The 27,137-nt window shown below is 42.1% G+C and overlaps 1 protein-coding gene across 1 annotated transcript in view; it reads right to left on the bottom strand.

The window, feature by feature from the left end:
- LOC121540394 (rho guanine nucleotide exchange factor 18-like) overlaps positions 1-27,137 on the bottom strand; it is an 86,987-nt gene that overhangs the window by 48,511 nt on the left and 11,339 nt on the right. The window contains exons 2-3 of the mRNA XM_045207740.1: positions 13,777-13,844; positions 8,035-8,080 (exon numbers count right to left, since the gene is read on the bottom strand). The gene's annotated coding sequence lies outside the window, so the exon portion shown is untranslated. The remainder of the gene's footprint in view (positions 1-8,034; positions 8,081-13,776; positions 13,845-27,137) is intronic.

Raw genomic sequence — 27,137 nt, 5'->3', positions numbered from 1 at the left:
CTCTGGATAAGAGTGTCTGCTAAATGACGTAAATGTAAATGTAATCCGTCTTTTCCTGCGGCCTTGTGAATGTTTACCTGTTTAAAGGTCTTACTCACATCGGTCACGGAGAGCGTTATCACACAGTCGTCCGGAACAGCTGATGCTCTCAAGCGTCCGGGTTAGAGTCCCGCTCCTTGAAAGCGGCAGCTCTACCCTTTAGCTCAGTGCGGATGTTGCCTGTAATCCATGGCATGTACGTACAGTCACTGTGGGGACGACGTCATCGATGCACTTATTGATGAAGCCAGTGACTGATGTGGTGTACTCCTCAATGCCATCGGAAGAATCCCGGAACATATTCCAGTCTGTGCTAGCAAAACAGTCCCGTAGCTTAGCATCTGCGTCATCTGACCACTTCTGTATTGAGCGAGTCACTGGTACTTCCAGCTTTAGTTTTTGCTTGTAAGCAGGAATCAGGAGGATAGAATTATGGTCAGATTTGCCAAATGGAGGGCGAGGGAGCGCTTTGTACGTATCTCTGTATGTGGAGTAAAGGTGGTCTAGAGTTTTTTTTCCTCTGGTTGCACATTTAACATGCTGGTAGAAATGAGGTAAAAGCGGATTTAAGTTTCCCTGCATTAAAGTCCCCGGCCACCAGGAGTGCCGCCTCTGGATGAGCATTTTCTTGTTTGCTTATGGCCTTATACAGCTCGTTGAGTGCGGTCTTAGTGCCAGCATCGGTTTGTGGTGGTAAATAGACAGCTACGAAAACTCTCTTGGTAAATAGTGTGGTCTACAGCTTATCATGAGATACTCTACCTCAGGTGAGCAAAACCTTGAGACTTCCTTAATATTAGATTTCGTGCACCAGCTGTTATTTACAAATATACACAGACCGCCACCCCTGGTCTTACCAGAGGCAGCTGTTCTATCTTGCCGATGCACCGAAAACCCTGCCAGCTGTATGTTATCCATGTCGTCGTTCAGCCACGACTCTGTGAAACATAAGATATTACAGTTTTTAATGTCCCGTTGGTAGGATATTCTTGATCGGAGCTCATCCATTTTATTATCCAATGATTGTACGTTGGCTAATAGGACTGATGGTAGAGGCAGACTACCCACTCGCCGTCGGATCCTTACAAGGCACCCCGACCTACATCCCTGATATCTCTGTCTCTTCTTCATGCGAATTATGTGGATTTGGGCCTTGTCGGGTGTCTGAAGTAAAGAAAAAATCTTCGTCCAGTACGAGGTGAGTAATCGCTGTCCTGATATCCAGAAGCTCTTTTCGGTCACAATAGACGGTGGCAGAAACATTATGTACCAAATAAGTACATTGACTCTGCACCGTTACCCCCCTGTATATATAGCCTCCCTACTGTCACTTTATTTTACTTCTGCTCTTTGTTTTTCTCAACACTTTTTTTTGTTGTTGTTTTATTCTTACTTTTTTTGTTTAAAATAAACGCACTGTTGGTTAAGGGCTGTAAGTAAGCATTTCACTGTAATGTCTGCACTTGTTGTATTCGGCGCATGTGACCAATAAAATTTGATTTGATTTGATTTGATTTGATTTGAAATAACGAGAAAACACACACACAATAGCACAATTGAAAGCCATTATGAGTCAGCAAACAATTGACCACGTCACTAAAGCCCATTCATGCCTCCATGTTGGTAAGGTAATGGTTCTTTACATTTTTCCCAATTTGAGCTTTTTAGTCATTTCGGTAACGAGAAGGATAAATGTCTTAAAGGGATAAGATCCTCATTCTGAAGGCCTACAGTGCATTCAGAAAGTATTCAGACCCCTTGACCTTTTCTACATGTTGTTATGTTACAGCCTTATTCTGAAATGGATTAAATCATTTTTTCCCCTCAATCTAAACAAAATACCCCATAATGAAAAAACAAAAAACGGTTTTTATGTCACAATATCACATTTACATAAGTATTCAGACCCTTTACTCAGTCCTTTGTTGAAGCACCTTTGGCAGCGATTACAGGCTTGAGTCTTCTTGGGTATGACGCTACAAGCAAGTTCTCCCATTCTTCTCTGCAGATCCTTTCAAGCTCTGTCAGGTTGGATGGGGAGTGTCACTGCACAGCTATTTTCAGGTCACTCCAGAGATGTTTGATTGGGTTCAAGTCCGGGCTCTAGCTGGTCCACTCAAGGACATTGAGACTTGTCCCGTTGTCCTGTAGGAAGGTGAACCTTTGCCCCGGTCTGAAGTCCTGAGGTCTGTGGATCAGGTTGTCATCAAGGTTATCTTTGTACTTTGCTCCGTTCATCTTTCCCTTGATCCTGACTAGTCTCTCAGTCAATGCCGCTGAAAAACATCCCCTCAGCATGATGCTGCCACCACCATGCTTCACCGTAGGGATGGTGCCAGGTTTCCTCCAGACGTGACGAGTTCAATCTTGGTTTCACCAGACCAGAGAATCTTGTTTCTCATGGTCTGAGAGTCCTTTAGGTGCATTTGGCAAACTACAAGCAGGCTGTCATGTGCCTTTTACTGAGGAGTGGCTTCCGTCTGGCCACTCTACCATAAAGGCCTGATTGGTGGAGTGCTGCAGAGATGGTTGTCCTTCTGGAAGGTTCTCCCATCTCCACAGAGGAACTCTGGAGCTCTGTCAGTGACCATCGGGTCCTTTGTCACCTCCCTGACCAAGGCCCTTCTCCCCCGATTGCTCAGATAAGAATGATGGAGGCCACTGTGTTCTTGGGGACCTTCAATGTTGCAGAAATGTTTTGGTACCCTTCCCCAGATGTGCCTCGACACAATCCTGTCTCGGAGCTCTACCGACAATTATTTCGACCTCATTGCTTGGTTTTTGCTATGACATGCACTGTCAACTGTGGGACCTTATATAGACAGGTGTGTGCCTTTCCAAATCATGTCCAATCAATTGAATTTACCACAAGTGGACTCCAATCAAGTTTTAGAAACATCTCAAGGATGATCAATGGAAACAGGATGCACCTGAGCTCAATTTCGAATATCATAGCAAAGGGTTTCAATACTTACGTAAATAAGGTATTTCTGTTTTTTATTTCAAAAAAACTGTTTTCGCTTTGTCATTATGGAGTATTGTGTGTAGATTGATGAGAAAAATAATGTATTTAATACATTTTAGAATAAGGATGTAACGTAACAAAATGTGTTAAAAGGGAATGGGTCTGAATACTTTCCGAATGCACTGAATATGTGATGAAATTAAATGAACTTGTGTGCTCATCTAAGGACTTCTCCTCTAGATGTTACATCATGAGTGAATAAAACTATTTTTTAAAAATGCATTTTTACAGCAACTTGAAAAACTGTTGCAGTAATGAGAAACATGTCCACAGACACTGTGCTTTTACGTAATAAATATTATAGTTTAATGTAAACTTCAACTAGTATACACATTTATACGTATTTTTATGATGTATGGAAACTACAGCAACATATTTGGTGTTTTATTCAAATAAGTTAGGTTTTTCTAAAGTTAAATAGTATATTTTGGTAATGAGAATTTGGGGTCAAAGTGTAGAAAATTCAGGCAAAAATTTAAAATGTATTTAAAATAAAACACTGCGCCATAAACTGTGCATCTTAGTCTTCAGAATGATAGTGGATTGTTGCAGATGCATCATGGTTTCCTAACTCAATTTGCTACTACCATGGTTAAAACTGGTTTCATGAGAATCACCCATCCACCAGACTGCTGCTAACATCAGCCCTCATCCACTAGACTGCTGCTACTGATGATGAGCAGTGTAGCTTCAACCCTCATCCACCAGGGAACAAGTCTGATTGACGAGGGAACATTATTAATTAATCTCAATAAAAATGATGCGTCTACATATTTTGCCCTATCCACATAAAAACAAAACAAAAATCGGAAATGGGAATGTAAAGTATGGAGCTCTTTTTTCTGTTGGGGCGTTAAAGGATAACTTTACTCAAAAAAACATATTTTGATATTTAAGCCACTGTTAATATGGTCTCAGAAAGTTGTGCATGCCAGCAGCAACGTTTAAAGGGCCAATCAGCAGTTGGATGGACTTATAAATGAATGATATGTACCCATTGATTCTTGAAGAATATAACTTATGCCTCATGAGCGTAGTTCAAATGTCTCAAGTACCCAAAATATAAGCTTGCTGTACGCCAACGTAAACAAAGTAAATGTAAACAAACCTCAATACATGGTTAAAACAATCATTTTTATATCATGGATGGTAAGTCCTTGAATCCATAGCTCTGTCTATGAGTTTGAGAGTGGTTACATTTCTCCAGTTCCTTCCCTCACCTTTTTACCGAAACAGTGGCGGGGAGTTGGCTTTTTTTAGTGTTTCTACTGCTGATTGTCCCTTTAAGATAAAGCACTTTCAGTAAAAAGCAAAAAAGTGTGATCATCACACTTGTGCTCTATCTTGAAAATGTAACTGCTGACATGCACACTTTTAGGGACCATATCAACAGTGGCCAAATACTAATACAAACACACAATTTTTTTTATTTTTTATAAAGTGATCCTTTAAGGGACAGAGAAAGAAACCATTTCAACTCATCAACTAAACGTGATGACTAAACGTGTAACGGTCATGCATTATTTAATGGGAGGTCCTTCCAAACAAAAAGGAGCAAACAACAACACTAACCCTGTGGCAACTAGAAGCTTCCAGGTTTAATGGGAATGGTCTAATATACTGTAGATGCCTGGTTCCCTGGAGACCTGATCTTCACTTCCTTATCACCTCTAGAGACTGTCAGCTTGCTTGCTTGCTCATTGGTCACACACACATACTTTCTCTATCTCACTCTCAAACACTGTGGCTTGTATCTTCCTCACTTTTCAGGTAAAAAAAAAAAAAAATCAGACACATTAGCTAGGTTTCCATCTAATTGGCGACAGATTTTCATGCAAATATTAAAAAATCTGCGTAAAAACAGTATGCGCATTTTCACACCTGAGATGTCTTTCCATCAAATGGACTTCTTGCGGATAAAAGGCTGTGCGTGATAACGTAGTGCACATAAAAATAACTTTTGCGATTAAATTCCCATTTACCGAATACAAAATACAAATTAAATGGGTTTCCATCGCATTCAACTCTACTGATGGTTTTGTCACAAAACATGTTGCGTTATACAGCGAATGTGCCCAATCTGGTCTTGGCACGTGCGCTCTAGCCAACAGCTCTCAGATACAGTGCAGGGTATAGACTACATGATGAGATAATTATGGACAAAAGAGCGAGTATTTTTAATTTGTCAAACGGCAGCCAAGCATCGATCATCATGTCGCCAGAATAAGACCCTCAATATTTATTGGAAAGGAGTATCAAGCTCATCACCTTGCACTTTCACCACCCTGTCTTCCTCTCGCTGCCTCCTTCCGGGGTTTTAAAAAGGATAGCGCTGGCATTGAAGAAAACACCAGAACCTTCCACTGCACAGAGAAAATATTTATAAAAAGGGCCAATATGATCTAGGCCTTTTTATTAATGTTACCTTTATTTTACCAGGTGAGTGATTTTTTTTAAACAATAATTGACTGCGGTAACTTGCCTATGTAGTCTGAACGTTTAACCTAATGACTCCAGAACCAATCAAATGTAATCAAAATTCCTTCTGGGATTTAGTGATTTACTGTTTTCCCCCATTTCTTTTAAAGTTTCTGTTTTGGAAAATCAAGAACTCCCACTTGTGTAATCTCGAATATGAAGAAAAACTTGATGCTTTATTAACTTTTACTTAAGTGAGAACAGCCCCTGCCTGGCTGCCTGTCATTAATGGTCATCATAACAACCTTGGCACTCCACTAATCCACCTCCCACTGGAGCCTGGATGAGAAGCTGCAGGACACCTTTAATTTGACTCTCAGGGACCAGTAACATCCTTATCCACTCCTCCATCTCATTTCCTTCTTCCTTGTCCATCTCTTATCTTCCCTCTTCCCTCCTACCCTCTTTTCCTCCTTGTTGTTGTCACCCCTGATTCCTCCTTTATCACCTACTGTGAGGGAAAAAAGTATTTGATCCCCTGCTGATTTTGTATGTTTGCCCACTGACAAAGACATGATCAGTCTATAATTTTAATGGTAGGTTTATTTGAACAGTGAGAGACAGAATAACAACAAAAAAATCCAGAAAAACGCATGTCAAAAATGTTATAAATTGATTTGCATTTTAATGAGGGAAATAAATATTTGACCCCTCTGCAAAACATGACTTAGTACTTGGTGGCAAAACCCTTGTTGGCAATCACAGAGGTCAGAGATTTCTTGTAGTTGGCCACCAGGTTTGCACACATCTCAGGAGGAATTTTGTTCAACTCCTCTTTGCAGATCTTCTCCAAGTCATTAAGGTTTCGAGGCTGACGTTTGGCAACTAGAACCTTCAGCTCCCTCCACAGATTTTCTATGGGATTAAGGTCTGGAGACTGGCTAGGCCATTCCAGGACCTTAATGTGCCTCTTCTTGAGCCACTCCTTTGTTGCCTTGGCCGTGTGTTTTGGGTCATTGTCATGCTGGAATACCCATCCACGACCCATTTTCAATGCCCTGGCTGTGGGAAGGAGGTTCTCACCCCAGATTTGACGGTACATGGCCCCGTCCATCGTCCCTTTGATGCGGTGAAGTTGTCCTGTCCCCTTAGCAGAAAAACACCCCCAAAGCATAATGTTTCCACCTCCATGTTTGACGGTGGGGATGGTGTTCTTGGGGTCATAGGCAGCATTCCTCCTCCTCCAAACACAGCGAGTTGAGTTGATGCCAAAGAGCTCCATTTTGGTCTCATCTGACCACAACACTTTCATCCAGTTCTCCTCTGAATCATTCAGATGTTCATTGGCAAACTTCAGACGGCCCTGTATATGTGCGTTCTTGAGCAGGGGGACCTTGCGGGCGCTGTAGGATTTCAGTCCTTCACGGCGTAGTGTGTTACCAATTGTTTTCTTGGTGACTATGGTCCCAGCTGCCTTGAAATCATTGACAAGATCCTCCTGCGTAGTTCTGCGCTGATTCCTCACCATTCTCATGATCATTGCAACTCCACGAGGTGAGATCTTGCATGGAGCCCCAGGCCGAGGGAGATTGACAGTTATTTTGTGTTTCTTCCATTTGCGAATAATCGCACCAACTGTTGTCACCTTCTCACCAAGCTGCTTGGCGATGGTCTTGTAGCCCATTCCAGCCTTGTGTAGGTCTACAATCTTGTCCCTGACATCTTTGGAGAGCTCTTTGGTCTTGGCCATGGTGGAGAGTTTGGAATCTGATTGATTGATTGCTTCTGTGGACAGGTGTCTTTTATACAGGTAACAAACTGAGATTAGGAGCACTCCCTTTAAGAGTGTGCTCCTAATCTCAGCTCGTTACCTGTATAAAAGACACCTGGGAGCCAGAAATCTTTCTGATTGAGAGGGGGTCAAATACTTATTTCCCTCATTAAAATGCAAATCAATTTATAACATTTTTTAAATGTGTTTTTCTGGATTTTGTTGTTGTTATTCTGTCTCTCACTGTTCAAATAAACCTACCATTACAATTATAGACTGATAATTTCTTTGTCAGTGGGCAAACGTACAAAATCAGCAGGGGATCAAAAACTTTTTTCCCTCACTGTACTACCCTGTCCCTTCCCTCCTCCTCTCCCTGGCATCCATAGACAAAAAACAGGGATCGTCTCGACTGACCAATCACAGGGCAGCATGGTGAAGGTAAACAAAAAGAGGCTAACTGTCTGCATTCCAAACAGAATAAGACAGGTCCTGGAGACCACACATTTGCCAAGTCAAGGAGGAGAGGGGAGAGAGAATGGAGAGATGGGGAAGAGGGTATAGGGGGCTGAAGGCGTTGATGTCTAATTCAGATCACACTTGACAGGCTTTATAAGGACTGAAGTAAAAATAGTGACAGTGGAATAAGACCATGAGATAGAGATCATGTTTATGGGTTTCTCTGTCTATCAAAGATGGAAGATCTCCTTTATGTGTGTGATCATTCCAGTGTTTCACCTGTTAAGGTCAAAGTGTGTGTGTGTATGTCAGTTTTGCTCACCTAGGTTAGGAGATGCTGTTGCAGAGGTCCTATGCAGATAATCTTTCTATCAGGAGAAAAACATGGGATTATTTAACAGAGGAAAAAAACTGACCAGGATAAATTAGAGAGAGACAGAACAATTTTACTGATTGCAAAGCACATTACATTGGCCAAATCAGTTCAATAATTGTCTCTAGTCTAGACACATTGGTTTATTGGTTAGAAGTGCTCTGTGACTCCGTAGGGTGAGCATGCATGCGGAAAGAGATCATTGGAACACAGACCGTTGGGAATAGCACAAGGACACTGTCATTGGCGCCCATTCAAAAAACCTGATCTAACAAAGTGGATATTCGTCTATTCTGCCATAATTTATGTGTTCTAACAGGCCCACAATGTGGTTACTAAAATCCGAATTGGATATATATTTGGCTGTTTTTCCTGCATAGTAGCCCCGAGTAGCTCAGTTGGTAGAGCATGGCGCTTGCAACGCCAGGGTTGTGGGTTCGATTCCCACGGGGGGGCGGTATGAAAATGTACAGTGAGGGAAAAAAGTATTTGATCCCCTGCTGATTGTGTAAGTTTGCCCACTGACAAAGAAATTATGAGTCTATAATTGTAATGGTAGGTTTATTTGAACAGTGAGAGACAGAATAACAACAAAAAAATCCAGAAAAATGCGTGTCAAAAATGTTATAAATTGATTTGCATTTAGTGGCCTAGCCAGTCTCCAGACCTTAATCCCATAGAAAATCTGTGGAGGGAGCTGAAGGTTCGAGTTGCCAAACGTCAGCCTCAAAACATTAATGACTTGGAGAAGATCTGCAAAGAGGAGTGGGACAAAATCCCTCCTGAGATGTGTGCAAACCTGGTGGCCAACTACAAGAAACGTCTGACCTCTGTGATTGCCAAAAAGGGTTTTGCCACCAAGTACTAAGTCATGTTTTGCAGAGGGGTCAAATACTTATTTCCCTCATTAAAATGCAAGTCAATTTATAACATTTTTGACATGCGTTTTTCTGGATTTTTGTTGTTGTTATTCTGTCTCTCACTGTTCAAATAAACCTACCATGAAAATTAGAGACTGATCATTTCTTTGTCAGTGGGCAAATGTACAAAATCAGCAGGGGATCAAATACTTTTTTCCCTCACTGTATGCACTCATTAACTGTAAGTCGCTCTGGATAAGAGCGTCTGCTAAATGACTAAAATTGTAATAATATTTAGAAGTGGTCCTTTTCGGGTTTAGATTTTTTTTTTTGTTAAGCGCTAACTCTCATTCGGATAAGATGGTGGCATAGCTAGCCAGAAATCGGTGTTGGAAGTTTTTTAAGTGTGATGCAGTTGATTGGTGAAGATGACATGAACATGTATTTGGGATGATTTCCATATAAGCATTATACTCCATTTTTTTTTATACCAACATAGTGTAAAATACACATCTAAACAAATAGCCTAAATGTAAGCTAATTTTGATGAGCAGCAATGAGGACCTTTTGGATACATGTATTTTTTTTTTTTTTTTTTAAACAACCTCAGTCTACATTGAACTGACTAAAACCAAATCTAAACCATGTAGAAATTATATTGTACCTACACTGCCTTCAGAAAGTATTCATACCCCTTGACTTATTCCACATTTTGTATTAAAGCCTGAATTCAAAATTTATAAAATTTATTTTTCCCCCTCACACATCTACACACAATGCCCCATAATGACAAAGTGAAAACATGTTTTTGGAAATGTTTGCACATTTATTGAAAACTAACTACAACAATATCTCATTTACATAGGTATTCACACCCCCGAGTCAATACAAGTTAGAATCACCTTTGGCAGCGATTACAGCTGTGAGTCTTTCTGGGTAAATCTCTAAGAATTTCGCACAGCTGGTTTGTACAATTTTGCACATTATTTTTTAAATTCTTCAAGCTCTGTTAAATTGGTTGTTGATCATTGCTAGACAGCCATTTGCAAGTCTTGCCATAGATTTTCAAGACGATTTAAGTCAAAACTGTAACTATGCCACTCAGGAACATTCAATGTCGTCTTGGTAAGCAAACCCAGTGTATATTTGGCCTTGTGTTTTAGGTTATTGTCTTGCTGAAAGGTAAATTTGTCTCAGTGTCTGTTGGACAGCAGACTGAACCAGCATTTCATATAGGATTTTACCTGTGCTTAGGTCTATTCCATTGAATTTTTTCCTAACAAACTCCCAAGTCCTGGCCGATGATAAGCATACCCATAACATGATGCAACCACCACCGTGCTTGAAAATATGAAGAGTGGTACTCAGTGATGTGTTGGATTTGCCCCAAACACAGCACTTTGCATTCAGGACAAAGTTAATTTCTTTGGCACATTTTTTGCAGTTTTACTTTAGTGTCTTATTACAAAAAGTGTGTCAATCTAAGTAACATAATAAAAAAATCCCCATCAAAATCCGTCAGTTTAAGCTAGAGATTTTTTGCATGGGCATTTGCGGTCGAAGGTGGCCGAGCTACAGCCGTGTTTGTCAGACCATGAGATATCCCGAAAATCGGTCTTCTCACACAAACGTCTGTGGTTTGGCCTAAAAAACTAATGTGACCCCACTGTGAAAAGGGGAGACTCTCACGAATACGATGGTGTTCTCAGTTTGGCTCCACAAGTGCCATGGGACTGAAGGTAACCCATACAAATGAACGGAAGTATGGAGGTAGTTTTGTGGCAACAAAATAAGGGGTTAAATATCTGTCCAAAACAACTAAAATAGTTCCTGATCTTTCTTATATCTCCTATTTATAGGACAGATACTTCAAAACCTTATTCCTTATGATACATTTTTTTACTGTATTTTTTGCTATTTATGAATGTGATATTCAATGCGTTTCTATGGTCTATAGCAGTAAAGGCCAAATTCAATATTTGATTTTTTTTTTTTTATATACTCTACCGTTCAAAAGTTTGGGGTCACTTAGAAATGTCCTTGTTTTTTGTCCATTAAAATAACATCATATTGATCAGAAATACAGTGTAGACATTGTTAATGTTGTAAATGGCTATTGCAGCTGCAAACGGCTGATTTTTAATGGAATATCTACATAGGCGTACAGAGGCCCATTATCAGCAACCATCAGTCCTGTGTTCAAATGGCACGTTGTGTTTGCTAATCCAAGTATATAATTTTAAAAGGCTAATTGTCATTAGAAAACCCTTTTGCAATTATGTTAGCACAGCTGAAAACTGTTGTGCTGATTAAAGAAGCAATAAAACTGGCCTTCTTGAGACTAGTTGAGTATCTGGAGCATCAGCAATTGTGGGTTCGATTACAGGCTCAAAATGGCCAGAAACAAATACCTTTCTTCTGAAACTCGTCAGTCTATTCTTGTTCTGAGAAATTAAGGCTATTCTATGCGAGAAATTGCCAAGAAACTGAAGATCTCGTACAATGCTGTGTACTACTCCCTTCACAGAACAGCGCAAACTGGCTCTAACCAGAATAGAAAGAGGAGTGCGAGGCCCCGGTGCACAACTGAGCAAGAGGACAAATACATTAGAGTGTCTAGTTTGAGAAACAGACGCCTCACAGGTACACCAGTCTCAACGTCAGCAGTGAAGAGGCGACTCCGGGATGCTGACCTTCTAGGCAGAGTTGGAAAGAAAAAGCCATATCTCAGACTGGCCAATAAAAATAAAAGATGAAGATGGGCAGTCTGAGATATGGCCTTTTCTTTGGTCAGCATCCCGGAGTCGCCTCTTCACTGTTGACGTTGAGACTGGTGTTTTGCAGGTACTATTTAATGAAGCTGCCAGTTGAGGACCTGTGAGGCGCCTGTTTTTGGACCAGTTTGCGCTGTTCTCTGAAGGGAGTAGTACACAGCATTGTATGAGATCTTCAGTTTCTTGGCAATTTCTCGCATGGAATAGCCTTCATTTCTCAGAACAAGAATAGACTGATGAGTTTCAGAAGAAAGTTATTTGTTTCTGGCCATTTTGAGCATGTAATCGAACCCACAATTGCTGATGCTCCAGATACTTAACTAGTCTCAAGAAGGACAGTTGTATTGCTTCTTTAAATCAGCACAACAGTTTTCAGCTGTGTTAACATAATTGCAAAAGGGTTTTCTAATGATCAATTAGCCTTTTAAAATGATAAACTTGGATTAACTTGGACTGATGGTTGCTGATAATGGGCCTCTGCACGCCTATGTAGATATTGCATTAAAAATCAGCCGTTTCCAGCTACATTTACATTTTAGTTATTTAGCAGACGCTCTTATCCAGAGCGACTTACAGTTAGTGAATACATATTTTTTTTATACTTCCCCCCCGTGGGAATCGAACCCGCAACCCTGGCATTGCAAACGCCATGCTCTATCAACTGAGCTACATCCCTGCCGGCCATTCCCTCCCCTACCCTGGACGATGCTGGGCCAATTGTGCGCCGCCCATGAGTCTCCCGGTCGCGGCCGGCTGCGACAGAGCCTGGATTCGAACCAGGATCTCTAGTGGCACAGTTAGCACTGCGATGCAGTGCCTTAGACCACTGCGCCACTCAGGAGCTACAATAGCCATTTACAACATTAACAATGTCTACACTGTATTTCTGATCAATTTGATGTTATTTTAATGGACAAATTTTTTTTCTTTTCTTTCGAAAACAGTACTGTACCTAAGGCATTCCTAAAATTCTAAACCAAATAGCTAAATGATCCATGGTATAAAAACAATTCCATATGTTAGCTTAGTACCCTTCCCCAACGACTTAGACTTTTAAAGGTTCAACTCTTTAACCGTTTTAAAGTCCCCATTTGGCCTCATGGTGAAATCCCTGAGCGGTTTCCTTGCTCTCCGGCAACGGAGTTAGGAAGGATGCCTGTATCTTTGTAGTGACTGGATTTATTGATACACCATCCAAAGTGTAATTAATAACTTCACCATTTCCCATCTACCAATAGGTGCCCTTCTTTGCGAGGCATTGGAAAACCTCCCTGATCTTTGTGGTTGAATCTGTGTTTGAAATTCACTGCTCGACTGAGGGATCTTACAGATAATTGTATGTGTGGGTACAGAGATGAGGTAGTCATTCAACAATCATGTTAAACACTAAGTCCATGCAACTTGTGACTTGTTAAGTTAATTTTTACTCCTGAAATGATTTAGCCTTGCCATAACAAAGGGGTTGAATACTTATTGACTCAAGACATTTCAGCTTTTCATTTGTAATTAATTTGTAAAAATTTATAAAAACATAATTCCACTTTGACATTATGGGGTATTGTGTGTAGGCCAGTGACACATTTTTTTTCCGCAATTTCATCCATTTAAAATTCAAGATGTAACACAACAAGATGTGGAAAAAGTCCAGGGGTATGAATACTTTCTGAAGGCACTGTACATTTCTACTGTTTCTTCCCTCTTTCCAGGTTGCTCAGAATCACCGAAAAGAAAGCTGGATAGTCAGGGAGCATCGTAAATTCAAAAAAAGATGGATAGCGGACAATGTTTGCTAACTTTGACGGCGAGGAAATATACATGCAAGTAATTTTCAATGCGACCGTCTGGACCTCCGTGAAGAGCGAATGTGGCCCGTGGGCAAAAACAAGTTTGAAACCCCTATATTAGAGGATCATGCATGCCAGACAGACAATTGGTCAAATGGAGATGGTAGCATTGGTAAAACGAAGGACATGCTTGCTTGTAACTGCAAGCCATTTAGGTCTAAATTAGTAAATTAAGTTTGAAAGTACTTAGGGTGCTGAACATTGGACACATACCTTGTTCTTGCTGCTGTTACACTCAGCTAGAAGGGTCCGACAACTCTTGTGAACGTTCACTGCACAATCTGCAAAACAGAGAGAGGAGAAATGGGTGAACTTTCTTTTTCAATGGGTCGACTTTCATTTCAGTTACCAAACAATCGTTAACACTTTACATTAAGTTGCCCCTATAACTATGTAGCTACACAGTAATAACTGTAGTAACAAAGTAGTTACATAGGTGTTACTATGTAATTACATGGTAATAGGGTTTAGCGTATCAGTTACTACACAATATGAATAAGGAATGTAGATACACATTCACTTGCTGAATGTTATTCAACATGTGTAATTACTAATGTTATTACACATTTTCTTGTTCCACTATGTAACTAATGTTTTGAAATTACATGTTTGAAAGTCGCCTATGAATTACCATGTTAATAACGGCAACCAAATTGTGACCCTGTTACATGTAACCAGTGCTTGACTTGGGATGAAAGAAGTGCAGGAACTGTCTTTTTACTAGTCGGTCCATTTGACTATCTTCACTGAAATTCACAAATGACATGCTATAGAGACCTCTGATTATTCACTGTTAAGAGTTTATACACATTTTCCATGACTTTTAACCAAATATGACTATTATTATAGCCTACATGAAAAGGTAAGCATTATTGACACTGGAAGGCTGCTGTGTCTGATCCCATGTAGGCCTACCATCTCCTGCCGCTGTGCCCTTGATCAAGGCACTTAACCCCCCACAAAGTAGAACTGCACTGTTAGTCACATGTGGTCAACCCTCCATCTGGAGAGCTCCTGGGTGTGCAGGCATGGCTTTTGATCCAGCCCTGAAACATCCAAGTCTGCTTATCAAGTTCCTGTTGAGCAGCTGATGTTTAGGCTACAATGTGGTTAGACCAGGGCTTGAACAAAAGCCTGCACACCCAGTAGCTATCCTGGAGGATGGTTCCCACCCTATAGAATATTGCAACATTAAAGTTAAATACTTTTGTCTTTATAAAAGACAACCGCTTAGACTGAGGTTTTTAATGTAAAGTGAAATAACTTTAATTACTATGTAGTTACAATGTAACAACATTTTTGCATAATATAGGCCAACAAGGACAAATTAGGAGACAGGAGAATATTAGCACTAAGGAAATAGGCTAAGGTCAACAACGCATAATTTATTTCATAAGCTTTCCTCAGCTGTAGCCTAAATTCTCTCGACTCGTCATCTTGTCATTGTTGCTCAATTTCAGTTATTGTGGCCTAAAATATTTGTCATTTAAAATAAATATGTGAGTCTCCCGAGAGGTGCAGCGGTCTAAGGCACTGCATCGCAGCGGTCAGGAGTCACTACAGACCCGGGATACCAGGCTGTGTTGCAGCTGGCCGCGACTGGGAGACCCATGAGTCGACGCACAATTGGCCCAGCGTCGTCCGGGTCAGGGGAGGGTTTTGCCGGATGTCCTTGTCCCATCGCGCTCTAGCGACTCCTGTAGGCGGGCCAGGCGCATGCACGCTGACTTCGGTAGCCAGTTGTACTGTGTTTTCTCCGACACATTGGCTGGCTTCCAGGTTAAGCAAGCAGTGTGTCAAGAAGCAGCACGCTAGGCAGGGCCGTGTTTCAGAGGACGCATGGCTCTTAACCGTCGCCTCTCCCGAGTCAGTACGGGAGTTGCAGCAATAGTACAAGACTAACTACGAAAAAGGGGTAAAAAGCAAACAAAAAAAAACAAAAAAAAGGGGGGTTTCTTTATTTGTGCTATTTTCTACATTGTAGAATAATAGTGAAGACATCAAAACTATGAAATAACACATATGGAATCATGTAGGAACCAAAAGTGTTAATCGGCTAACCGGATGTTTGTCCCAGATTCTGCCCGATCTCCGGTCCTGGAATGGGCTCATTCCTCCAAGCTCACCTGCCATCCTGGCTCCCGTCGAACCCTGGACTTCATCCAACAACGCTTTTGGTGGCCCACTATGGTTCCTGACATCTCAGCATTCATCGCCGCATGCACGGTATGTGCTCAGAATAAGACTCTGCGGCAAGCTACGGCTGGCCTCCTTCAACCACTCCCTGTTCCTCATCGCCCCTAGTCCCATATCTTCCTGGACTTTGTCACTGGGCTTCCTCCGTCTGATGCAAACACCACCATCCTTACAGTGGTGGATAGGTTCTCTAAAGCCGCCCAATTCATCCCTCTCCCCGAGTTACCTTCAGCCAAAGAGAAGACCCAGCTCATGGTGCAGCACGTCTTCCGAATTCATGGACTCCCTGTCGACATAGTCTCCGATCGTGGTGCTCAATTCTCGTCCCGATTCTGGAAGGTGTTCTGCACCCTCATTAATATTGGGTCGTCGGCCAGCCTCCGGGTTTCACCCCCAGTCCAACGGCCAGTTGGAGCGTGCCAATCAGGACCTGGAGAAAACTCTTTGGTGCCTTGTCTCGACCAACCCCCACCACCTGGAGGCGGCAACTTGTGTGGATGGAGTATGCTCAGAACACTCTTCCCTGCTTGGCCACTGGGCTCTCGCCTTTCGAGTGCTCTGTGGGCTTTCAGCCCTGCTTTTCCCTGAGCAAGAAGAGGAGGTCAACATACCCTCTGCCCAGATGTTCGTCCGCCGCTGTCGGCATACCTGGAAGAGAGCTCGGTCTGCTCTTCTCAAGACCACCTCCAGGTATCGTCGACAAGTGGACCGCCATCGGACTCAGGTTCCCCGCTATCATCTCGGGCAGAGGGTATGGCTGTCTACGCGGGACCTGCCCCTCCGGGTGGAGTCTCGTAAACTTTCCCCTCATTTTATTGGTCCTTTTCCCCCATCTCTAAAGTAATTAGCCCCTCTGCTGTTCATCTTCTGTTAACCCGTACCCTCCGTATACATCCCACTTTTCATGTGTCAAGGATTAAGCCTTGTCTCACAGCCCACCCCTCCTCCCCTTCTCATCAACGGCCATCCGGCATACATGGTGAGACACCTCCTGAGTGTTCGACCTCCCGTTTTTTTTCTTTTTTCGTTTTGGGCTGTTGATGGTAGGTGCACCCAATTCAGCTGCCCTGCACGACGGGTAGGCGAACTGTTGCCATTTGAACCATTTCATTTGTCTGAAGGTACAAACTCTGCCTTCCCGGCAGGCCCAGAGAGAAAATCAAGTGCACTATAGGCCTACCGCTGGCCAATCGGATGGCTCAGATTACCGTGTCTGCAGTAATGTAGCAGGCATAAAAGAAAGCTACAACAAAACTGAAACTGTGAGATTTCAAAACGTTAAAAACCATGACTAGAGAGAGACTGTCAACGAATACAGCAAAGAGCTGCTGTTTTTATGAGTGAGTTCATGTTTAAGTTCTTACTGAGCACTGTGAACACTTTGCATTCAACACTTTTATAAGCCATAAAATGTGCATTCTTCCTATTTCCACTCAGCGCTACAACAAGCAGTAATGAATTAGTAGGAAAGTGTATCTTATAGGCTTGCTTTGTTGTTATTATTAGCGGCTTGGGTCTTTTTTAATATAGAGGAATTTTTCACTCTCTTCATAGGAGTAACAACATGAATTTGTGGATGAGGCAGAAATAATGCGGTGCGACTCAAGTTTACAAAATCAACTGGAAGACGGTGTCCCTTTTTGGTCAATGTCAGTGGAGGAAAGGGAGAGCGGAGGGATGTTGAGAGGTGGACCCTCAGTCTGCTGCTCCCTCCCTCCGCTGAGACTGACCATCAGATGCAAGCACCATCAGCCCAGTAAAATAAATCATTTAAATGTATGCTCACTCAGCTGTGCCTCACAAATGTTGAAATATAATTTTTTTAAATGGCCCGAACAACAATGCATTGGCAGGGTAATTCAAGCAAAGCCAATATGCGGTGATAATGTATTGGGCCTATAGCTTACTACACAAACCTCATTGCAAAATTGCATTTTAATTGGTTAATGTTGCATAGGCTTACGTTTTTTTAAGTCATGTAAAAAGAAAATCTGAGTGGTAGATCTCAGCTCGCATTTTGACTCAGAAAGTGATCTTGACTCAGAAAACAGTTTTCCCTGTTAACACTATCAACGTTTTCTTTTACTGTGGCAATTGTGATCGAATGAACACAATATTAGCCACTTTCAATGCAACATACTGAAACAAAACGAACTATGCAAGATATTTTGTTGTAGGCAGAACGCATCGGAGTAGGATTCTATTGCATTGACACGCACTACTCAGCCTCTACCCTACACAGACCAGTGGCATAAACAAATCAGAGCTGCAGTAGGACTATATCCAAATAGACCATTGCCACATATGGATCTGTGCAATTTACTTTGAACTGGACTGTGTTTACAGCATGAGCGGTCGTAAGTAGAAGTGTTTGTTTTGAGAGCAAAGTGAGAGCTGCATGTAGCCATTTGTGCACATTTTGTTCATATCCTTTGCTAGTTAGTGAGTTATTAGCCCAGTTATAGATCATTTGTAGTCAGCAATAGGGGAGTGATTGCTTCCTACAAGAGCACAAAACATGTACATGTCTAGCCATCTTTTTTTCTTAAAAGGGCACAGTGTTTTTTGAGACAGGCTTGAATAAGCTAAGTACCCTATAGGCAGTGGGTAGCATAATTTGTCTGAGTCACTGTAATAATGGAATGGGAATAATAATGCATTTTATTTTGTGAAGTAGTTTCTTGCGTCAGACAACACAACATCTTCAGTCATCTCCTTGTCTGAAGGACAAGTGGCTAAACAGGTTAATGTCAAGTCCTACATGTTTTTTTCAAAAGTTTCATGGAATGTAGGCCTACACTGAACACCACACACTGGCTGCTACTGTAGGCTGAATGATAGAACAGCTATTTCCATTTTTAAATGATAAGGGATGCATTTTCTCCTTTGTTTTTTGTTAGACCACTCTGGTAGGCCTACATTATGATCAAATAGCCACAGTAGTCTACATGGCCACTGTTAAAACAGTAACATAAAGTGTGTACAGCCTCAGTGTTCACAGTAAACGCACGCTGGAAGTTGCACAGAATTTTCACAACGTTAAAGTTTGCACTCAGCAGATCTGAAATTTGCTCAGTGACAAAAATATTTTGAGGGAACATTGGTTACAAGCGTATCCTTTGTAACAACATTGTAACAACATTTGATTCAATATACACCCTTTGGGCCGGGTTATACCATGGAAATAAACTACTGAAAACAACCTGTAGTTAATAGCAAAGTGTACCTTGTTACAATTGTTGTTACCAAGTCCTAGCCTATTTACATCATTAGATCGAGATGGTATCAACCCTGGGATTACCTGTGGATTTGATGGTAGTGGCACCATGCAGTTACATATAACAAGGTCCCAATTTGCTTGCCATTATTAATGTGGTAATTCACAGGTGACTTTCAAAGGTAATTACAAAACATAAGTTACATAGTGGAACAAGAAAATGTAATATTAGTAATTACACGTGTAATTACCGTCCTTATTCCAAATGTGTAATAACTGATACAGCTAAACCCTATTACCATGTAATTACACAGTAACACCTGTGTAACTACTATGTTACTACAGTTATTACTGTGTAGTTACATAGTAATAGGGACAACTTAATGTAAAGTGTTACCAAACAATCTAAAAAAGAAAGTTTAACATCTACTGGATAGCACTGGAGTAACACTGAAGTAGCCAAAAGACACCGTGCCGACCAATGGTTAAAAGCAGCGGGTGGCCGTCCTATATATCGTACTGAAAGTGCCCTCTGAGCACAGTGGAAAGCGTGCTTCCAGAACGGAACCCTGGCCGCCTGATTGAGACGGGGTAACCAAAACAACCATGTTTATCTTGGCATTGTCTTCACTTAAAAGTTCCTTTATAAAGCTAGCAAGCCCACCTAAACAAGTGGTCTGGAAATGAAATTAACAACTTAAGACAGATTCGGCTGGGCTCCTGATCTACCGTTTTTAAATAACCCTTCATTATGGCGAACCCCATGGGTTTAGACCAAACACAAGGTTTCACATTTTGGAGCCTAGGCTTATGGATAGGAAATAAAACAAGACTCGTCACATGATGTCGATCTATGCAGCCGAGTGGAGAGGAAGGCTGGTGGTGAATAAACAGGATTAATAAAGAGAGTGATTAGAGAGGAGATAGGCCTAGTTAGAGATAAACAACCAGGCTTAATACAGCCGTTAGTGAGGCACAGGCTTTGTCTGCACCCTGTGGGAGCCGCTCAATACTAGTGAGCTCTTCCTGTGCATTAGGCTAGGTAGCAAATGCGTGTGTGTGTGTCACGCCCTATATATTAAGCAGCACACACCACATGGTTGTTGTTTGTGTTAGTCTTCAGGTTAGTGCGCGTGCTCACAGAAAAGTAGGGTTTATGTTCATGTTGACATCCTACAAACACCTGGGGTGCATTCAGCATGCTATGTAGAACGAACATGCCTCTCTGACATGTAGAATAAGGAATCACGTCAGGTTTATCATGTTTTTTTAAAATCTACAACGTTTGGCTACTGAACTTGGCCCCGGTCATGCTCAAGTGCACAGGTTTTACCTGACCACATGACCTGACCAGGAAAACTCTGGGCCCTACTCATGCTGCAGTTTAATTCATGTTCACATCACATATGCTGCTATTAGACTATAACACCAGAGTTACACTGGTGTATTCACCCTTATGTTATACATAGCTAGGGCTGACAGTGAGGACTTGTGAAGAGCAGAATCAACAACCTCTGCATAAACAAAACAGTTGCTTTGTGAGAAGGTGTAAAAGTTCACAGTTAGCCATTGTTATGTAAATGCTGACTGGAAATTACCAATGGTCTGGTTTTGGCCCAAAGTGAGAGCAGGTCTGCCGGTGCCATGGCCCAGTGAGACATCTCTCTGCCTAGCCAAGGACAGGACAAGATAAACAACGACCCAGTCAGCTGAAGGAAAATAAAACAGAAACTGGCTCCTGAGCCTAGTGAAATAACCTTCACACAACACTTTGTCACCCTAGGCCTTGTCGGTCATCGCGCACAAATGTGTCCATAATGTCATCATTGTGCCCTCCAAGCTCATCACCAAGCTCAGGACCCTGGGACTGAACACCTCCCTTTGCAACTGGATCCTGGACTTCCTGACGGGCCACCCCCAGCTGGTGAGAGTAGGCAACAACACATCGGCCACACTGACCCTCAACATGGGGGCCCGTCAGAGGTGCAAGCTTAGTCCCATCCTGTACTCCCTGTTCACCCACGACTGTGTGGGCGACTCCAACACCATCATTAAGTTTGCTGACAACACGACGGTGGTAGGCCTGATCACCAACGAGGAGACAGCCTATAGGGAGGTGGTCAGGGGCCTTGCAGTGTGGTGCCAGGACAATGTTTCCCTCAATGTCAGCAAGAAAGGAGTTGATCGTGGACTACAGGAAATGGAGGGCCTAGCACGCCCCCATCCACATCTGTAGTGGAGCGGGTTGAGAGCTTCAAGTTCCTCTGTGTCCACATCACTAAGGAATTAACATGGTGCACACATCAACACAGTCGTGAAGAATGCACAACAAACGCCTCTTTCCCCTTCAGGAGGCTGAAAAGATTTGGCATGGCCCCTCAGATCCTCAACAAGTTAGACCTGGGGGGCATAGGCCCACCCACTTGGGAGCCAGGCCCAGCCAATCAGAATGAGTGTTTCCCCACAAAAGGGCTTTATTACAGACAGAAATACTCCTCAGTTTCATCAGCTGTCCAGATGGATGGTCTCAGACGATCCAGCAGGTGAAGAAGCTGGATGTGGAGTTCCTGGGCTGGCGTGGTGATCTGCGGTTGTGAGGCCGGTTGGACGTACTGCCAAATTCTCCAAAACGACGTTGGCGGCAGCTTACGGTAGAGAAATTAACATTAAATTATCTGGCAACAGCTCTGGTGGACATTCCTGCAGTCAGCATGCCAATTGCACACTCCTTCAAAACTTGAGACATCTGTGCAATTGTGTTGTATGACAAAACTGCACATTTTAGTGGCCTTTTATTGTCCCCAGCACAAGGTGCACCTGTGTAATGATCATGCTTCTTGATATGCCACACCTGACAGGTGGATGAATTATTTTTGCAAAGGAGAAATGCTCACTAATAGGGATGTAAACAATTTGAGAGAAATAAGCTTTTTGTCCTTACTGAAAATTTCGGGGATCTTTTATTTTCAGCTCATGAAACACTTTACATGTTGCATTTATATTTTTGTTCAGTGTACTTTATATTATGAGGTATGTTTTACCTAGCTTCAAAGTAACCTAGCCAAAATTATTTTATGAAGACTTCCATATGCCATTGAAACCAGTAGCCTATTTCCCTCATGTTCTATAGGTTTTCAAACCAACTTTCTTTCATTGTCTGGTAGCCAAACCGCAATCCTAGTCATATTAGCAACCCATGCTAGTTGTTGCATCTTTAGATATCCCCACCTCCTAAATTTCTAACTAATATTTTCATCTCTGTCACATGAAACCGCTCGCATGTCCGGTGCGCTTTTGGCAACATTGTTTTCCCACTAATTGCATTATGGAACGAACATTCACCTTGTGCGCAATGCTGAGCTTATGTGAAGAAATAATAGTTGAACAACATTTTAAGCTAAACGTTCTGATATGTTGCATCAGCCTCATTGCTTTTAATAATAATAATAATAATAATAATAATAAGCCATTTAGCAGACGCTTTTATCCAAAGCGACTTACAGTCATGTGCGCATACATTTTTACGTATGGGTGGTCCCAGGGATCGAACCCACTACCCTGGCGTTACAAGCGCCATGCTCTACCAATTGATGTAGCCTAGGCCTACTGGTTGTATGAATTTGGGATCTATCGTCCCACAACTGTCCCAGAGTCAGTTTTGCCGACTAACCAACCCCCATTAACCAGTTAACAAACGGTTAAATTCGTTCCAAACATTAAAATGACTTGACCAACAGAAAATACTATGCATGGAAAGAAAGGAAATATTTTCAAAATGAGCTAAAAAAAAAAAACGTGACAATAGCAAGCCTTTCCTCTCATATTATTGAACATGTAACTACCGTAATGAAGCAGAGAATGGAATACATCACTGTTCTAAAAGACGCACCTGATGCGAGCAGTTTCACGTGACAGAGATACATCTGTTAGAAACTTAGAAAGAGGGAATACGTAATTATGCAACAACCAGGTTGGGGTGTTAATATGACTAGGACTGTGCCTTTGGCTTCTGGACAAAGAAAGATATGAAAACCAGTTTCGGTTGCTAGCTGTTGTTGTTAGCTGCTTCGTGCTGCTCCTCTCTCCCAATGCTCCACTGCTCCTTACAGCCTGTGTCTGAGTTGCCTAGCAACGAGTCTCAGCTGTGGCTTGCTGGCGGCTCAGTGACTAGAGACGAGTGTTGAATTGTTTGTGGTTTTCCTGCAAATTGGGCTACTTTGAAAACGATGTTGCAGGTGAAAATGTATTGATTGCGGGTTGCGGCTTTCTGGGCTATTTCTAACATAATGACCACACCGCTCGCGTCGCAAAATAAATGTACACATACATGTTACTCAATCATTGCACCCACACCGCTCGCGAGCGTCTGCGTAGCCAGGCGCTAAAATAGAACTTGGTTCTATTTGTGACGTTTGACGCACAGCAAGTCCCGCCTCTCCCATCTCCTCATTGGTTTTTAGGACCATATACCCACGTGGGTGATTGAAAGATGAACTGAGGTCCACACTCCAGTCCAGTCAGTGGTGGTAATGCACATTAAAGTTGGTTGCCAACCGCCATATAAAGTCCAAAGAAGAAGAAGCCTGAAGAAGGAGAGATTACTAGAAACTAACTCTGTTTACCCTTTTACTGTGAGGGAAAAAGGTATTTGATCCCCTGCTGATTTTGTACATTTGCCCACTGACAAAGAAATGATCAGTCTATTATTGTAATGGTAGATTTATTTGAACAGTGAGAGACAGAATAAGAACAAAAAAATCCAGAAAAACGCATGTCAAAAATGTTATACATTCATTTGCATTTTAATGAGGGAAATAAGTATTTGACCCCCTCTCAATCAGAAAGATTTCTGGCTTCCAGGTGTCTTTTATACAGGTAACGAGCTGAGATTAGGAGCACACTCTTAAAGGGAGTTCTCCTAATCTCAGCTTGTTACCTGTATAAAAGACACCTGTCCACAGAAGCAATCAATCAGTCAGATTCCAAACTCTCCACCATGGCCAAGACCAAAGAGCTCTCCAAGGATGTCAGGGACAAGATTTTAGACCTACACAAGGCTGGAATGGGCTACAAGACCATCGCCAAGCAGCTTGGTGAGAAGGTGACAACAGTTGGTGCGATTATTCGCAAATGGAAGAAACACAAAAGAACTATCAATCTCCCTCGGCCTGGGGCTCCATGCAAGATCTCACCTCGTGGAGTTGCAATGATCATGAGAACGGTGAGGAATCAGCCCAGAACTACACGGGAGGATCTTGTCAATGATCTCAAGGCAGCTGGGACCATAGTCACCAAGAAAACAATTGGAAACACACTACGCCGTGAAGTACTGAAATCCATGTCCCCCTGCTTAAGAAAGCACATATACATGCCCGTCTGAAGTTTGCCAATGAACATCTGAATGATTCAGAGGAGAACTGGGTGAAAGTGTTGTGGTCAGATGCAGACCAAAATGGAGCTCTTTGGCATCAACTCAACTCGCCGTGTTTGGAGGAGGAGGAATGCTGCCTATGACCCCAAGAACACCATCCCCACCGTCAAACATGGAGGTGGAAACATTATGCTTTGGGGGTGTTTTTCTGCTAAGGGGACAGGACAACTTCACTGTATCAAAGGGACGATGGACGGGGCCATGTACTGTCAAATCTTGGGTGAGAACCTCCTCTCAGCCAGGGCATTGAAAATGGGTTGTGGATGGGTATTCCAGCATGACAATGACCCAAAACACACAGCCAAGGCATCAAAGGAGTGGCTCAAGAAGAAGCACATTAAGGTCCTGGAGTGGCCTAGCCAGTCTCCAGACCTTAATCCCATAGAAAATCTGTGGAGGGAGCTGAAGGTTCGAGTTGCCAAACGTCAGCCTCGAAACCTTAATGACTTGGAGAAGATCTGCAAAGAGGAGTGGGACAAAATCCCTCCTGAGATGTGTGCAAACCTGATGGCCAACTACAAGAAACATCTGACCTCTGATTGCCAACAAGGATTTTTCCACCAAGTACTAAGTCATGTTTTGCAGAGGGGTCAAATACTTATTTCCCTCATTAAAATGCAAATAAATGTATAACATTTTTGACATGTGTTTTTCTGGATTTTATTGTTATTCTGTCTCTCACTGTTCAAATAAACCTACCATTAGAATTATAGACTGATCATTTCTTTGTCAATGGGCAAACGTACAAAATCAGCAGGGGATCAAATACTTTTTTCCCTCACTGTATATGTGGATTAATTGTCGGAGTAGAGGACCTTGTGCATTTCAGGTAAAATAACAACCCAATGTTTATATCCCAGGACAAATTAGCTAGCAACAGCAAGCTAGCTAGCTAAATTGCAATACATGTTTAATGCTTTTCAACCTGTCCCCGAATTAATGTAGTTGGTTCAGAGTTCGTTTTAATATTTCAACCTGCGTGTCCTGATCGCGTCTGGTGTGGGTGTAGAAAATCAACACGCGTGTGCGCCCGGTCTAGTCAGCATGTTGCACCGTAAATGCAGGTTGTTGCTGAGTGAGTGGTGGGGAGGGCCGGAGGGGGGGGTGTGCGTGCTTTGAGAGAGAACTACAGTTATTGGCTGAGTCATGTGAGCGAGAGGAGAGAGAGCAGCACGCGCGCAACTTCTTACCAGTTGTAGGTAGGCTATTTATATTGTCATTATGGAGACACCGGTTTCCAAACCGTTTTCCATAAAACATATTAATATGCACATCAAGAAATAGAGACAAAGCACTGGAAAACAACTTTGGGAACACTAGAGCACATTACATAAATTCGCACGGAGTTGGTTTAAACTGCATTCTAATGTTGACTTTGCTTAAAGAAAACTGTATCAAGCGAAGTGCTTTATGCATGCTCAGTTCTTGGGTCTCAGGGGCTGCCCGTGTGGAAATTTGAAATGGAAGTTATGGAACTCCCTCTTGTGGTTATTTTTATGGGGGAAAGTCCTCAATGAAACTGACATTAGGCTAACCGTGGAGAATGATACATTTGCCTCTGTTGGCCACCAAGTAGCCTATTAATGTGCAGTACCAGTCAAAAGTTTGGATACACCTACTCATTCAAGGGTTTTTCTTTATTTTTACTATTTTCTACATTGTAGAATAATAGTGAAGACATCAAAACTATGAAATAACACATATGGAATCAGGTAGTAACCAAAAAAGTGTTAAACAAATCAAAATATATATTTTAGATTCTTCAAAGTAATAATAATAAATAATAATAAGCCATTTAGCAGACGCTTTTATCCAAAGCGACTTACATTTTTTTGTGTATGGGTGGTCCCGGGGATCGAACCCACTACCTTGGCGTTACAAGCGCCGTGCTCTACCAGCTGAGCTACAGAGGACCACAAGTAGCCACCCTTTGCCTTGATGACAGCTTTGCACACTCTTGGCATTCGCTCAACCAGCTTCATGCGGTAGTCACCTGGAATGCATTTAAATTAACAGGTGTGCCTTGTTAAAAGTTAATTTGTGGAATTTCTTTCCTTCTTAATGCATTTGAGCCAATCAGTTGTGTTGTGACAAGGTAGGGATGGTATACAGAAGGTAAAAGACCAAGTCCATATTATGGCAAGAACAGCTCAAAAAAGCAAAGAGAAACGACAGTCCATCATTACTTTAAGACATGAAGGTCAGTCAACGCGGAACATTTCAAGAACTTTGAAAGTTTCTTCAAGTGCAGTTGCAAAAACCATCAAGCGCTATGATGAAACTGGCTCTCATGAGGACCAAAACAGGAAAGGAAGACTCAGATTTACCTCTGCTGCAGAGGATAAGTTCATTAGAGATAACTGCACCTCAGAAGTTGCAGCTCAAATTAATGCTTCACAGAGTTCAAGTAACATACACATCTCAACATCAACTGTTCAGAGGAGACTTCGTGAATCAGGCATTCATGGTCGAATTGCTGCAGAGAAACCACTACTAAAGGACACCAATAAGAAGAAGAGACTTGCTTGGGCCAAGAAGCACGAGCAATGGACATTAGACCGGTGCAAATGTGTCCTTTGGTCTGATGAGTCCAAATTTGAGATTTTTGGTTCCAACCGCCGGTGTCTTTGTGAGACGCAGAGTAGGTGAAAGGATGATCTCCTCATGTGTGGTTCCCACCGTGAAGAATGGAGGTGGTGGTGTGATGGTGCTTTGCTGGTGACACTGTCT

The sequence above is a fragment of the Coregonus clupeaformis genome, chromosome 26 (genome assembly GCF_020615455.1).
Source record: "Coregonus clupeaformis isolate EN_2021a chromosome 26, ASM2061545v1, whole genome shotgun sequence".
Taxonomy (NCBI): domain Eukaryota; kingdom Metazoa; phylum Chordata; class Actinopteri; order Salmoniformes; family Salmonidae; genus Coregonus; species Coregonus clupeaformis.
This window is presented reverse-complemented; position numbering and strand designations above follow the sequence as displayed.